Below are 15,354 nucleotides of genomic sequence, written 5' to 3' on the forward strand. Positions count from 1 at the left end.
GCATCATCTCAGCGATGAGACTCGAGGTGCTCAGCGTCCTCCCGGATGCACTTCCTCTACTTGGGGCAGTCTTTGGCCAGGGTCTCCCAGGTGTCAGAGGGGATGTTGCACTTTATCATAGAAACTAGAAACATAGAAAATAGATGCAGGAGTAGGCCATTCGGCCCTTCTAGCCTGCACCGCCATTCAATGAGTTCATGGCTGAACATGCAACTTCAGTACCCCATTCCTGCTTTCTCGCCATACCCCTTGATCCCCCTAGTAGTAAGGACTTCATCTAACTCCTTTTTGAATATATTTAGTGAATTGGCCTCAACAACTTTCTGTGGGCGAGAATTCCACAGGTTCACCAGTCTCTGGGTGAAGAAGTTCCTCCTCATCTCGGTCCTAAATGGCTTACCCCTTATCCTTAGACTGTGTCCCCTGGTTCTGGACTTCCCCAACATTGGGAACATTCTTCCTGCATCGAACCTGTCTAACCCCGTCAGAATTTTAAACGTTTCTATGAGGTCCCCTCTCATTCTTCTGAACTCCAGTGATTACAGTTGATCCAGTCTTTCTTGATAGGTCAGTCCAGCCATCCCGGGAATCAGTCTGGTGAACCTTCGCTGCACTCCCTCAATAGCAAGAATGTCCTTCCTCAGGTTAGGAGACCAAAACTGTACACAATACTCCAGGTGTGGCCTCACCAAGGCCCTGTACAACTGTAGCAACACCTCCCTGCCCCTGTACACAAATCCCATTGCTATGAAGGCCAACATGCCATTTGCTTTCTTAACCGCCTGCTGTACCTGCATGCCAACCTTCAATGATTGATGTACCATGACACCCAGGTCTTTTTGCACCTCCCCTTTTCCTAATCTGTCACCATTCAGATAATAGTCTGTCTCTCTGTTTTTACCACCAAAGTGGATAACCTCACATTTATCCACATTATACTTCATCTGCCATGCATTTGCCCACTCACCTGACCTATCCAAGTCACTCTGCAGCCTCATAGCATCCTCCTCGCAGCTCACACTGCCACCCAACTTAGTGTCATCCGCAAATTTGGAGATACTACATTTAATCCCCTCGTCTAAATCATTAATGTACAGTGTAAACAGCTGGGGCCCCAGCACAGAACCTTGCGGTACCCCACTAGTCACTGCCTGCCATTCTGAAAAGTACCCATTTACTCCTACTCTTTGCTTCCTGTCTGACAACCAGTTCTCAATCCATGTCAACACACTACCCCCAATCCCATGTGCTTTAACTTTGCACATTAATCTCTTGTGTGGGACCTTGTCAAAAGCCTTCTGAAAGTCCAAATATACCACATCAACTGATTCTCCCTTGTCCACTCTACTGGAAACATCCTCAAAAAATTCCAGAAGATTTGTCAAGCATGATTTCCCTTTCACAAATCCATGCTGACTTGGACCTATCATGTCACCTCTTTCCAAATGCACTGCTATGACATCCTTAATAATTGATTCCATCATTTTACCCACTACCGATGTCAGGCTGACCAGTCTATAATTCCCTGTTTTCTCTCTCCCTCCTTTTTTAAAAAGTGGGGTTACATTGGCTACCCTCCACTCCATAGTAACTGATCCAGAGTCAATGGAATGTTGCAAAATGACTGTCAATACATCCACTATTTTGAAGGCCACCTCCTTAAGTACTCTGGGATGCAGTCCATCAGGCCCTGGGGATTTATCGGCCTTCAATCCCATCAATTTCCCCAACACAATTTCCCGACTAATAAGGATTTCCCTCAGTTCCTCCTCCTTAGTAGACCCTCCGACCCCTTTTATATCCGGAAGGTTGTTTGTGTCCTCCTTAGTGAATACCAAACCAAAGTACTTGTTCAATTGGTCTGCCATTTCTTTGTCCCCCTTATGACTTCCCCTGATTCTGACTGCAGGGGACCTACGTTTGTCTTTTCTAACATTTTTCTCTTTACATATCTATAGACACTTTTGCAATCCATCTTAATGTTCCCTGCAAGCTTCTTCTCGTACTCCATTTTCCTTGCCCTAATCAAACCCTTTGTCCTCCTCTGCTGAATTCTAAATTTCTCCCAGTCCCCAGGTTCGCTGCTATTTCTGGCCAGTTTGTATGCCACTTCCTTGGCTTTAATACTGTCCCTGATTTCCCTTGATAGCCATGGTTGAGCCACCTTCCCTTTTTTATTTTTACGCCAGACAGGAATGTACAATTGTTGTAGTTCATCCATGCGGTCTCTAAATGTCTGCCATTGCCCATCCACAGTCAACACCTTAAGTATCATTCGCCAATCTATCCTAGCCAATTCACGCCTCATACCTTCAAAGATAGCCTTCTTTAAGTTCTGGACTATGGTCTCTGAATTAACTGTTTCATTCTCCATCCTAATGCAGAATTCCACCATATTATGGTCACTCTTCCCCAAGGGGCCTCGCACAATGAGATTGCTAATTAATCCTCTCTCATTACACAACACCCAGTCTAAGATGGCCTCCCCCCTAGTTGGTTCCTCGACAGATTGGTCTAAAAAACCATCCATTATGCACTCCAGGAAATCCTCCTCCACCGTATTGCTTCCAGTTTAGTTAGCCCAATCTATGTGCATATTAAAGTCACCCATTATAACTGCTGCACCATTATTGCATGCACCCCTAATTTCCTGTTTGATGCCCTCCCCAACATCACTACTACTGTTTGAAGGTCTGTACACAACTCCCACTCACGTTTTTTGCCCTTTGGTGTTCTGCAGCTCTACCCATATAGATTCCACATCATCCAAGCTAATGTCCTTCCTAACTATTGCCTTAATCTCCTCCTTAACCAGCAATGCTACCCTACCTCCTTTTCCTTTTATTCTATCCTGCCTGAATGTTGAATACCCCTGGATGTTGAGTTCCCAGCCCTGATCATCCTGGAGCCACGTCTCCGTAATCCCAATCACATCATATTTGTTAACATCTATTTGCACAGTTAATTCACCCACCTTATTGCGGATGCTCCTTGCATTAAGACACAAAGCCTTCAGGCTTGTTTTTTTAACACTCTTTGTCCTTTTAGAATTTTGCTGTACAATGGCCCTTTTTGTTCTTTGCCTTGGGTTTCTCTGCCCTCCACTTTTCCTCATCTCCTTTCTGTCTTTTGCTTTTGCCTCCTTTTTGTTTCCCTCTGTCTCCCTGCATTGGTTCCCATCCTCCTGCCATATTAGTTTAACTCCTCCCCAAGTTCAGGGAGGCTTTGAGGGTGTCCTTGTAACATTTCCTCTGCCCATCTTTGGCTTGTTTGCCATGAAGGAGTTCTGAGTCGAGCACGTGCTTTGGGAGTCTCGTGTCTGGCATGCGAACTATGTGGCCTGCCCAGCAGAGCTGATCAAGTGTGGTCAGTGCTTCGATGCTGGATATGTTGGCCTGGTCGAGGACACTAATGTTGGTGTGTCTGTCCTCCCATAGGATTTGTAGGATCTTACGGAGACATCGTTGGTGGTATTTTTCCAGCGACTTGAGGTGTCTACTGTCCATGGTCCATGTTTCTGAGTCATACCGGAGGGCGGGTATTACTACAGCACTGTAGACCATGAGCTTGGTGGCATCATTGACATCAACATCGCCCCAAAGCGAAGGGGGCAGCAGTAGCAGTGCCACAAAAAAGTCACTGCCGGGGCACTTAAAGACCCAGCTAAGAGAGCCCTATACAGTCAGCACCTCACTGCTAATCGAGTGTGCTTGATGACCCCGAGACGCAGAACGCCCACAGTGCTTGGTCTGCCCTCCAGGCCTCCATAACCAGTGCCTGCAAAGAGACGCTCGGTCATTCGACCAGGAAACACCAGAATTGGTTTGATGAGAATGATCAGGAGATCCAAGAGCTAATAGATCGCAAATACAGGGCATTTCTGAGCCTGAAGCAACAACCCAACTCCAGAGCAGCAAAGCAGCATTACAGACTCCTCAAGGCTGAGGTCCAATAAAAAATCTGGGAACTAAAGAACAGGTGGTGGATGGAGAATGCACAGGAGATACAGCAGCTGGCCGACAGCCATGATGTGCGAGGATTCTTCACCGCAGACAAGACCAGCTACAGTCCAAACACCCAAGGTCCCACCCCACTGCTGGCCAAGACTGGGGAAACACTCATCAAAGACAGCGAGGCAGTCAGGGCCCGCTGGTAGGAGCACTTCGAAGATCTCCTCAACCAAGACTCTGCCTTTGACTCGAGTGTTCTTGATTCCATTCCGCAGCATGCTACTCGCCACTAACTCAGTAAAACCCCAACACTGCACAAGGTAGAAAAAGCCATAAGACAGCTTCAGAACAACAAGGCTTCGGGAGCAGATGGAATCCCTGCTGAGGCACTGAAGTATCGTGGAGAGGCACGAATAAATGACCTCCTCTCTCTCATCTGGAGGGAGGAGAGCATGCCGGGAGATCTCAGAGATGCAGTGATTGTGACCATCTTTAAAAAAGGGGACAATTCCGACTGCGGCAACAGAGAGGAATCTCCCTGTTATCAGCCACTGGGAAAGTCGTCGCTAGAGTTCTCCTCAACCGTCTTCTCCCTGTGGCTGAGGAGCTCCTCCCGGGATCACAGTGTGGATTTTGTCTTCTTCGGGGCACAGCGGACATGATTTTTGCAGGGTGACAGCTGCAGGAAAAATGCAGGGAACAGCGCCAGCCCTTATACATGGCCTTCTTCGGCCTTACAAAGGCCTTTGACACTGTCAACCGCGAGGGTCTATGGAGCATCCTCCTCCGTTTCGGATGCCCCCAAAAGTACATCACCATCCACCACCCACAGTAATACCTTGACCAATATCATTTACACAAGGCTTAATTTCAAATAAATTTATCGTCTCAATCTTGACTCAAAAATGCAGAAGACTGCATTTTGGACATTTGAAAGAAAAACAAAAAGTGCTGGAAGGACTTAGCAGGTCCGTCAGAACCTGTGGAGAGAACAGATAAGTTAACCTTTCAGGTGTGAACCCTTCATAAGTTCTAGTCTTGCAATTTCAAATTTTCTGATTTTGGGTTTAAAAATACAGGTAAAATTAACTGTGAGCAAATGGATATTATTTGGTGTCAAAAATTAAACAAAATTTTTTTAAACAGAAAACTTCAGATTTAATCAACAAAACAAATTAGAAGGAACAAATACAATAATTTAAGTAAATAATAAATGCTTACAATTATCTTCTGAAAGGGTATGTTAAAAGAAGTTGATGTGCATCATTAGCTGTATTCTCAGTACCTTCAGCCTGAGTGAACTTTTCTCAGTTACCTATATACATGATGCAGCTGAATGCATCCTGTATTGATGCTGCCTATCGGTATGGAGAAATAATATAATGCACCCTGGACTATAGAGGCTAGCATCTGCCTGTGTCACACCAGAATTATAATATGCTCAATGCAATGGACAAGGTCAAGCTAAGTGTTAGCATTCTCGTCTCTGGATCAGAAGGTTGTCGGCCTCACTCCAGCACTTGAGCACTTAATCGAGTCTGTTACTTCTGTGCGGTGCTAAGGGAGCTCTGAATTATCAGACGATCCACCATCCAGATGAGACAAGGTCCCATGTGCGCACTGCCCTGGTATCACAGCAACCCTAACTGATTTCCAGGTTCACACAGGGAAAGTTCCAAGTAGGAATCCCACGAGAAAAAGGAGCCCACCATTACTGATGATGGAAAATACCGGAAGAAGGAAAGAAGAAGAGAGAAGGGAGAAGAAGAAGAACTTTAGCCTTGGCAAAGAATGAGAGCTAAAAATGTAAGTCCATTGTGTCAAAATAATTAGATATTATCCCTCCAGTTGAGCACATCACATCGGGGCCATTACCACTTCTACCCTGGTCCTTCCATCACCTTCATTGAAGTGGCCCTGGGGAACAGGAACCCTAAAAAATGTGGAAGGGATTGTTAGTCGTGGTCCTGGGGGGTGCAGAGGATGGGGTGGGGGTGGTAGACAAGGAGACAAATATTAACATCAGCGTGGGGAGGCAGTGATATAAGAACATAAGAATTAGGAGCAGGAGTAGGCCATTTGTCCCCTCGAGTATGCTCCGCCATTTAATATCATGGCTGATCTGATCATGGACTCAGCTACTCTTCCCTGCCCACTCCCCATAAACCTTTACTCCCTTATCGCTCAAAAATCTGTCTATCTCCGCCTTAAATATATTCAATGACCCAGCCTCCACAGCTCTCTGGGGCAGGGAATTCCATAGGTTTACAACCCTCTGAGAGAAGAAATTCCTCCTCATCTCAGTTTTAAATTCTGAGACTACGCCCCCTAGTTTTAGTTTCCTCTATGAGTGGAAATATCTTCTCTGCATCCACCTTGTCGAGCCTCCTCATTATCTTATTTGTTTCAATAAGATCACCTCTCATTCTTCTGAACTCCAATGAGTATAAGCCCAACCTACTCAGCTTATCTTCATAAGTCAACACCCTCATCTCCGGAATCAACCTAGTGTCCCATTTATTCTGACTCTCTGTTTTCTGTTAGTTAGCTAATCCTCTATCCATGCTAATATATTACCCCCAACTCCATGAACTTTTATCTTGCAGTAACCTTTTATGTGGCACCTTATTGAGTACCTTCTGGAAATCCAAATACACCACATCCATTGATGCCCCCTTATCCATCCTACTCGTTACATCCTCAAAGAACTCCAGCAAATTTGTCAAACATGATTTCCCTTTCAAAAAACCATGCTGACTCTGCTTGATTGAATTTATGCTTTTCCAAATGTCCCGTAATGGACTCCAGCATTTTCCCAACGACAGATGTTCGGCTAACTGGTCTATTGTTTCCTGCTTTTTGTCTGTCTCCTTTTTTAAAAAGGGGTGTTACATTTGCGGTTTTCCAATCTGCTGGGACCGCCCCAGAATCCGGGAGATTTTGGTAGATTACAACCAAAGCATCCATTATCTTTGCAGCCACTTCTTTTAAGACCCTAGGATGCAGGCAATCAGATCCAGAGGACTTGTCTGTCTTTAGTCCCATTATTTTACCGAGTACCCCTTCTTTAGTGATAGTGATTGTATTAAGTTCCTTCTCCCAATAGCCCCTTGATTATCCACTATTGGGATGTTTTATGTCTTCTACTGTGAAGACCGATACAAAATATTTGTTCAAAGCCTCTGCCATTTCCCTGTTCCCCATTATTAATTCCCCAGTCTCATCCTCTAAGGGACCAACATTTACTTTAGCCACTCTTTTCCTTTTTATGTACCTGTTACTATCTGTTTTTATATTTCATGCTCTATTTTCCCATCATTTCCACCACAATCCCAGTGGATTTAGGGTGTGATCAGGGAGGAAAATCCAGCTCTTTGTGTCATTATGCATAGTAAGCAGGGGATCCCCATGGAAACATTTTTCCCTCAATCAGTGAGCCCTTCATGGATGCTTTGAAGAAGCTTAATAAGTTTGAAGAACATTACAGAACCCTGAGATATTTCTGCCACATCTGCGCCTGCTCGTGCCATACCCTGGCTGCTGAGCATTTCTTTTTGAGTGACTAGACAGCCACCACTGAGGAGTGTAACGCCAACCATCAAGGTTCTTTTCAGTTGATCTCCGAGCCAGCCTAATCTGGAAATGAGACACTTGTATAAATTGGAGCCCCAGTAGCTGCAGGCAAAGCATTCATGAGAGAAATTGAATCTCTGTCCTCTGGACTCCCCATGGAAGCTGCTGAAGCTCTTACTTGCTCCATGTTGGACTGCAGGTGTATGATACCTTTGTACATTGCTGCAAGCATGTCACTGCTGCAAATCTGTTGTAGCTCCGACACCCTACTTGATAGGCCGGAGAAGCAACAGATGTGCAACAGTGACATCCTTGTAAGAGTAATTTGACACTTGACCAACATTCTCCCTAAGCTGCGTGGGCACGTGAGTATGTGGCTTCGCAAGGATCGGAGGTCCCGCACAGGCCGCTCACCAGCTGTTCTATTGGAAAAGATACCACGCATACATAGTTGGGTAGCAAATTTAAAGAGATCGTGCACCTAAAATTCAAATTAGAGTGGGACATTTCACATGACACATGGTAAGTGTAACATGCTTGGGAGAAACAGGTGATTTTGGACCGATATTTCCCAAAGATTTCCACCACTGGCGGGTTTTCACCGCATCATGTCTGGATCTATTGTAGACTAACTGATAGTGCTCGATTACCATGATTGGTCAATAACTGCATTGTTGTTGTATCTCACAATGTACTAGATGGATCTTGGTCTTTTTTCATCCAGCAATTCTTATGCTGCGGGGTGTTCAGAACATTCTCAAATGACTGCATGAAAGACTTTTTTCTTATTAATAAGCTTCCCAGCCCTGTAAGGTAAGAATCTGGGACCTCTGCAAGACAGAAACCTGTTGGTCTGGCCCTCCATTCAGTAGGTGTCTGTTCCTCTACTGTTGTGTCCTTCTCACTAATGCTGGGAACTTCAACAGGTTCTCATTCCTGACTGACTAAGTGAATTCCCTCGGTGAATGCATCTGACCTGGTGCAAACAGAAGTGTGTGGCAGCTGCTTGTGTGATTTCCTGATGCCCTCTGGTGCCGCTATAAAGAGAGAAAAGAAATGTGTGCTGCCATGGTGCCTGTATGAAATAGCTGGGCAAAGAGTTCCTGGACAAAGACATTCCGCACCCTGGTGCTGTTGATCAGAATGAGCATGGATCTCAGTGAGTGAGTTTGAAGGTGGAGTTAAAAGATTAATTACATACATTTGCCAATTAGTATCACAAACCAGTTTGGTTTGGTGCAGTATCATGTAAATGTTGGGTATGACATTAGGAGCATTTTCAAGTGGCAGCAACAAAGTTCGACTTGCATCATTAATGTCATAGAATCATATAAGAAAATTTCACTCATCCCATACTTTCAGTGGGGAGCTATATTTGAAGGGAGCATGTTGTTGTTTTTGGGTTCATACATAAGGTATATTTCTTTGGTTTAGTGTTAGTGACCACTCCAGTAAGTGGATCTCAAATCGTTTATGAACCAGAATATGTTTTTGCCTGCCCAGCCCCCAGGTAAATGTATCAAGGTCCCAGGATCAAACAGCGAATTCTTGCCACTGTATTCTGGACTATTATATGCTGTCACATGTCCTTGTCCTTGATGGGCATATTCAACATACACTCTATCAGACCGAGGGTCAGATTCTAAACCAAGAGATGAATTTATTTAGCATAGAACAGGTATACGAACAGTATTCATTGCAAACTGTAGCCCAGAAGTTCCGCGATCCAAAGTGAGGAGTGGGAGGGAAGAGCTGCAGTGAGGAGGACTTCTGATGGGAGTGGGGGGTGGCGGGGGGAAGTAATTTGGGCAGATTATGAATCCACTGGGTTTTCACGCCATTGAGGATAAGTACTGTTTTTTCACTCAGTAGGGTGGGTGCTTCTTATGCTTGTCCTGTTGCACCCCTGAATAATGTAAGCCTATCTGTAAGCGTTCCTAGGCTACTCCAGGAATTCCACCTAGAGTGGACCGGTGGTTCAAATACTTGAAAAATGGGAAAGGCAATTTCAACAATAAAACCCCAAAAAGGTTATTTTTATCTTGCTGCATTGATGTCAACACCTGTGCCAACTTGAAAGTGATTGTTAATCTTAATTGAAATATAATGGGACAGCACCTAAATTGACATACCCTGTAGTATTATTTTTTTGTCGAGTTGAGTCGAATATCTGGCAGCAAACCCTGAAGTTTTATTAAAGACATACTGAATAACAACTCATTTGAAAGCTCTTCATCCACCCGTGCAAGTAGGTGAGTTAAAAATAGGTTCCCATCAAATGCTGGACACTTAACTTATCACAGCTGATACAGCAGCAGTGTAGAGAAAAGCATTCAGCACACAGTGCAGTGCTGCAGGTGTGTTGCAAAGGAGGATTATTGGAACAGATTTATTATGCAGCAGTAAAGGAAAACCCTGTTGTCAAAATGAATTTAAAACTCGAGATTTATGTTACTAATATCCTTATTAGTCGGGAAATTGTGTTGGGGAAATTGCTGGGATTGAAGGCCGATAAATCCCCAGGGCCTGATGGACTGCATCCCAGAGGACTTAAGGAGGTGGCCTTGGAAATAGCGGATGCATTAACAGTCATTTTCCAACATTCCATTGAATCTGGATCAGTTCCTATCGAGTGGAGGGTAGTCAATGTAACCCCACTTTTTAAAAAAGGAGGGAGAGAGAAAACAGGGAATTATAGACTGGTCAGCCTGACCTCAGTAGTGGGTAAAATGATGAATCAATTATTAAGGATGTCATAGCAGCGCATTTGGAAAGAGATGCAAGTCAGCATGGATTTGTGAAAGGGAAATCATGCTTGACAAATCTTCTGGAATTTTTTGAGGATGTTTCCAGTAGAGTGGACAAGGGTGAACCAGTTGATGTGGTATATTTGGACTTTCAGAAGGCTTTCGACAAGGTCCCACACAAGAGATTAATGTGCAAAGTTAAAGCACATGGGATTGGGGGTAGTGTGCTGACATGGATTGAGAACTGGTTGTCAGACAGGAAGCAAAGAGTAGGAGTAAATGGGTACTTTTCAGAATGGCAGGCAGTGACTAGTGGGGTACCGCAAGGTTCTGTGCTGGGGCCCCAGCTGTTTACACTGTACATTAATGATTTAGACGAGGGGATTAAATGTAGTATCTCCAAATTTGCGGATGACACTAAGTTGGGTGGCAGTGTGAGCTGCAAGGAGGATGCTATGAGGCTGCAGAGTGACTTGGATAGGTTAGGTGAGTGGGCAAATGCATGGCAGATGAAGTATAATGTGGATAAATGTGAGGTTATCCACTTTGGTGGTAAAAACAGAGAGACAGACTATTATCTGAATGGTGACAGATTAGGAAAAGGGGAGGTGCAACAAGACCTGGGTGTCATGGTACATCAGTCATTGAAGGTTGGCATGCAGGTATAGCAGGCGGTTAAGAAAGTAAATGGCATGTTGGCCTTCATAGCGAGGGGATTTGAGTACAGGGACAGGGAGGTGTTGCTACAGTTGTACAGGGCCTTGGTGAGGCCACACCTGGAGTATTGTTTACAGTTTTGGTCTCCTAACTTGAGGAAGGACATTCTTGCTATTGAGGGAGTGCAGCGAAGGTTCACCAGACTGATTCCCGGGATGGTGGGACTGACCTATCAAGAAAGACTGGATCAACTGGGCTTGTATTCACTGGAGTTCAGAAGAATGAGAGGGGACCTCATAGAAACGTTTAAAATTCTGACGGGTTTAGACAGGTTAGATGCAGGAAGAATGTTCCCAATGTTGGGGAAGTCCAGAACCAGGGGTCACAGTCTAAGGATAAGGGGTAAGCCATTTAGAACTGAGATGAGGAGAAACTTCTTCATCCAGAGCATGGTGAACCTGTGGAATTCTCTACCACAGAAAGTTGTTGAGGCCAATTCACTAAATATATTCAAAAAGGAGTTAGATGAAGTCCTTACTACTAGGGGGATCAAGGGGTATGGCGAGAAAGCAGGAATGGGGAACTGAAGTGCATGTTCAGCCATGAAGGGCCGAATGGCCGACTCCTGCACCTATTTTCTATGTTTCTATGTTAATATACCGGACTTTGATTTTTTTGTCAGATTACAGTTACATTTCGGATTCGGGGGGCCTTATGAGTGTGAGTGATGGAAGATCTGTATCCCTCGCTGGGTTCACCCATTCAGCTCTGCTGTTTTGGGGGTGCCCTTCTTGGAGGTGAGGTTCATCCCCACAGTGGTGGAGGGTCAGAAGGAGCTCTTGCATCCCTCCTGATGCCAGCTAGCTCAGAGTAACCAAGGTCAAAGGGCTCGGGAGTAGGCCACTGGCAACGCAAGATCTGGAGAGGCCATAGGGAAGCAAAAAGGAAGAAGAAAATCAGCTGTTTATTTACACATAATTCCAAGTCAAAAATGAGGGGAGGGTTGCAGTAGCATTTCTGCACAAAGGAGAAAACATGAACATTAGTCACATAATTTCATATTTTTTAAGAAGATGTTTCAGACTGAAAGAGACAATTTCAGATCCTGGAAGTTTTCTGGCTTTTCTTTTACTATACTCTGCAAAAACAATTGATGGACAAATTTAAAAACTAGGCAATACATGACAATCCCTGGAGTTAAACACTGCAATCATTTGATTCTCTCCCGCGTGATTATTGAAAGTATATTTCAAGCAAATAACAAAATATCTGGGGTTTGAAATTGCTCGAGGGTTCTGACAGTTTCTGGCCGTAATTCCAGCAGGGGATGGGTGGAACCACTTGGAAACAGCAGAGACCCAGTCGAGCCAAGTCTCTGCCATTTCCGAGAGTTTTTGACTTGCCTGGTAAGGAGCGGAATCTCGGCCCACTCCTTACAAGGCAAACAATATCAAGGTGGTAGAGCTCAGGACAGTGACTCCGTACATTGGGAGTTCCCACTCTAGTGGCTCAGTTGGGACCCGGTGTGCCTGTGATGCTGTGGTGCAAGCGGAAACTAGTATTTCCAGGCCCTGAGTACCCGTAAAGGGACCGCTGGAGGCCGCTCAAACCACCTCCCACACCCTTCCCGCCCCCAAAAAATTGTGAAATGTACTTTTTTTGAAATCAGGTGGAGTAGGAGTGTTCTTACGGGTTCCTCCAAACAACTGTTGCTTGCTGCCCCTCTCTCGATTGCCTCCTCCCGACCCGCACGTACCTGTGGGTCTCTGTGCTGGCTGAAATTGGTTAGGCCCTGGCAGATGAGCTGTGTCAGGGTGCTTCATTGATGTCTGAAACTCTCCTGAATTATGCTGATGAAGCCTGAGGACAAATTTAGGATGGTCCTTAATATGCCCTTACTATACAGTATAAATGCACACGAGGCCCATACTTGAGAGAAGATCATTCTGTGACCAGTTATCTTTATTACCAAGACTTCAAGAGACAGACGGTGGGTGGAGCTTCCCCTTTTATACCGGAAGGTCCAGGTTAGGAGTGTCTCCCACAAGTTCGCCCCCTGTGGTCAGTGTTCTCAAGGTATACAACTTAGGTCAGCTTATATATGGGTTACAATGACAGTTGAATACATGATATCACCTCCCCCCCAAAGTCTTATTTGGATCACAGGTTAAGTCTCTCTGGTGGTTTACACTCTCTTGTAGAGCGCCTGATTTGGGGCTCCGGTTGTTGGGCGCTGGCCTTAGTGTCTGCTGTTGGCGGTGCCTCAGGCCTGTCCGGACTGCCCACAGGGACTGGGCTCTCCTCCACTTGGTTCCGGTGTTCGGTAAACTGTGGTGGAGTAAACTCTACATCGTGTTCTTCCTCTGCTTCTTCTATGGGGTTGCTGAACCTCCTTTTAGTTTGATCTATGTGTTTGCGGCAGATTTGTCCATTGGTAAGTTGAACAACCAAAACCCTATTCCCCTCTTTGGTAATCACAGTGCCTGCAAGCCATTTGGGCCCTGCAGCATAATTAAGGACAAAAACAGGGTCATTGACATCAATACATCGCGCCCTCGCATTCCTGTCATGGTAGTCACATTGTGACAGACGCCTGCTCTCAATAATTTCTTTCATGGTAGGGTGTATAAGGGGTAACCTGGTTTTGAGCGTCCTTTTCATAAGCAGCTCTGTGGGTGGAACCTGTGTGAGTGAGTGTGGTCGGGATCTATTGGTCAACAGGAGGCGTGATAAGCGGCTTTGTAGGAAACCTCCTTGGATTCTGAGCATCCCCTGTTTGATTATCTGCACTGCTTGTTCCGCCTGGCGGTTTGAGGCCGGCTTGAACGGTGCTGTTCTGACATGGTTGATTCCATTGCCTGCCATGAAGTCCTGGAATTCAGTGCTTGTGAAGCATGGGCCATTGTCGCTGACCAAGATGTTCAGTAGACCATGGGCGGTGAACATTACCCGTAGACTTTCTACCGTGGCAGAGGATGTGCTTGAATTTAAAATGGCACAATCAATCCATTTGGAGTAGGCGTCTACTACAACCAAAAACATTTTTCCCATGAAAGGACCTGCGTAGTCCACATGGATGCATGACCATGGCTTGGCGGGCCAGGACCAGTGTCTAAGGGGGGGCTTCCCTGGGTGCGTTTCACAACTGAGCACACATGTTGCACCTGCGAACACAAAGTTCCAGGTCTGCATCTATCCCCGACCACAAACGTGTGACCTGGCAATTGCCTTCATCATGACAATGCCCGGGTGCTCATTGTGAAGTTCTCTGATAAACACCTCTCTGCCCTTCTGGGGCATGACTACTCGGTTTCCCCACAGTAGGCAATCGGCCTGAATCAAGAGTTCATCTTGCACCTATGAAACGGTTTAAACTCCTCAGGGCATGCCCCGTACGTGGCTGCCCATTCAGGACACGTTTCTTAACTAAAGACAGTAGCGGGTCTTTATTTGTCCAGACTTTAATCTGACCGGCTGTCACAGGTGAGCCTTCGCTGTCGAAAGCTTCAACAGCCATGACCATCTCAGCATCATGCTCAGTTGTCCCCTCAGTGGTGGCTAGTGGGAGCCTGCTGAGTGCATCGACAGTTTTCAGTGCACGGTCTGTGCCGAATTGTGTAGTCATAGGCGGCTAACGTAAGTGCCCACTTGTGTATGCGGGCCGATGCATTCGCATTTATGGCCTTGTTATCGGCCAAAAGGGATGTTAGGGATTTGTGATCTGTCTCCAGCTCAAATTTCCTGCCATACAGGTACTGGTGCGTTTTTTTTACTGCATATACACATGCTAGCGCTTCCTTTTCTACCATCCCGTAGCCCCTTTCTGCCTGGGACAAACTTCTGGAGGCATAAGCTACTGGCTGCATCTGACCATTGGCATACACATGCTGCAACACACAACCGACCCCATAGGACGACGCATCACACGTTAAAACTAGTTTCTTACACGGGTCATATAACGTTAACAGTTTGTTGGAGCATAACAAATTGCATGCTCTATCAAAAGCCCTTTCCTGGCTGTCCCCCCAGACCCAATCACGACCTTTGCATCGGAGCACGTGTAGCAGTTCTAACAGCATGCTCAATTTGGGAAGAAAGTTGCCAAAATAGTTCAGGAGCCCCAGGAACAAAAGCAGTGCCGTCGTGTTACGGGGTCTGGGTGCTCTCTGGATCGCTTCCGTTTTGGACGCAGTAGGTCTGATCCCGTCTGCTGCTACCCTCCTCCCCAGGAATTCTACCTCTCGAGCTAAGAAGACACACTTTGCCTTTTTCAGTCGCAGCCCTACCCGGTCCAGTCTGCGTAGCACCTTCTCCAGGTTGTGGAGGTGTTCTTCAGTATCATGACCCGTGATGAGGATGTTGTCTTGAAAAACCACCGTCCTTGGAATCGACTTGAGGAGGCTTTCCATATTTCGCTGAAAGATCGC

The sequence above is a fragment of the Pristiophorus japonicus genome, chromosome 7 (assembly GCF_044704955.1).
Source record: "Pristiophorus japonicus isolate sPriJap1 chromosome 7, sPriJap1.hap1, whole genome shotgun sequence".
Lineage (NCBI taxonomy): Eukaryota > Metazoa > Chordata > Chondrichthyes > Pristiophoridae > Pristiophorus > Pristiophorus japonicus.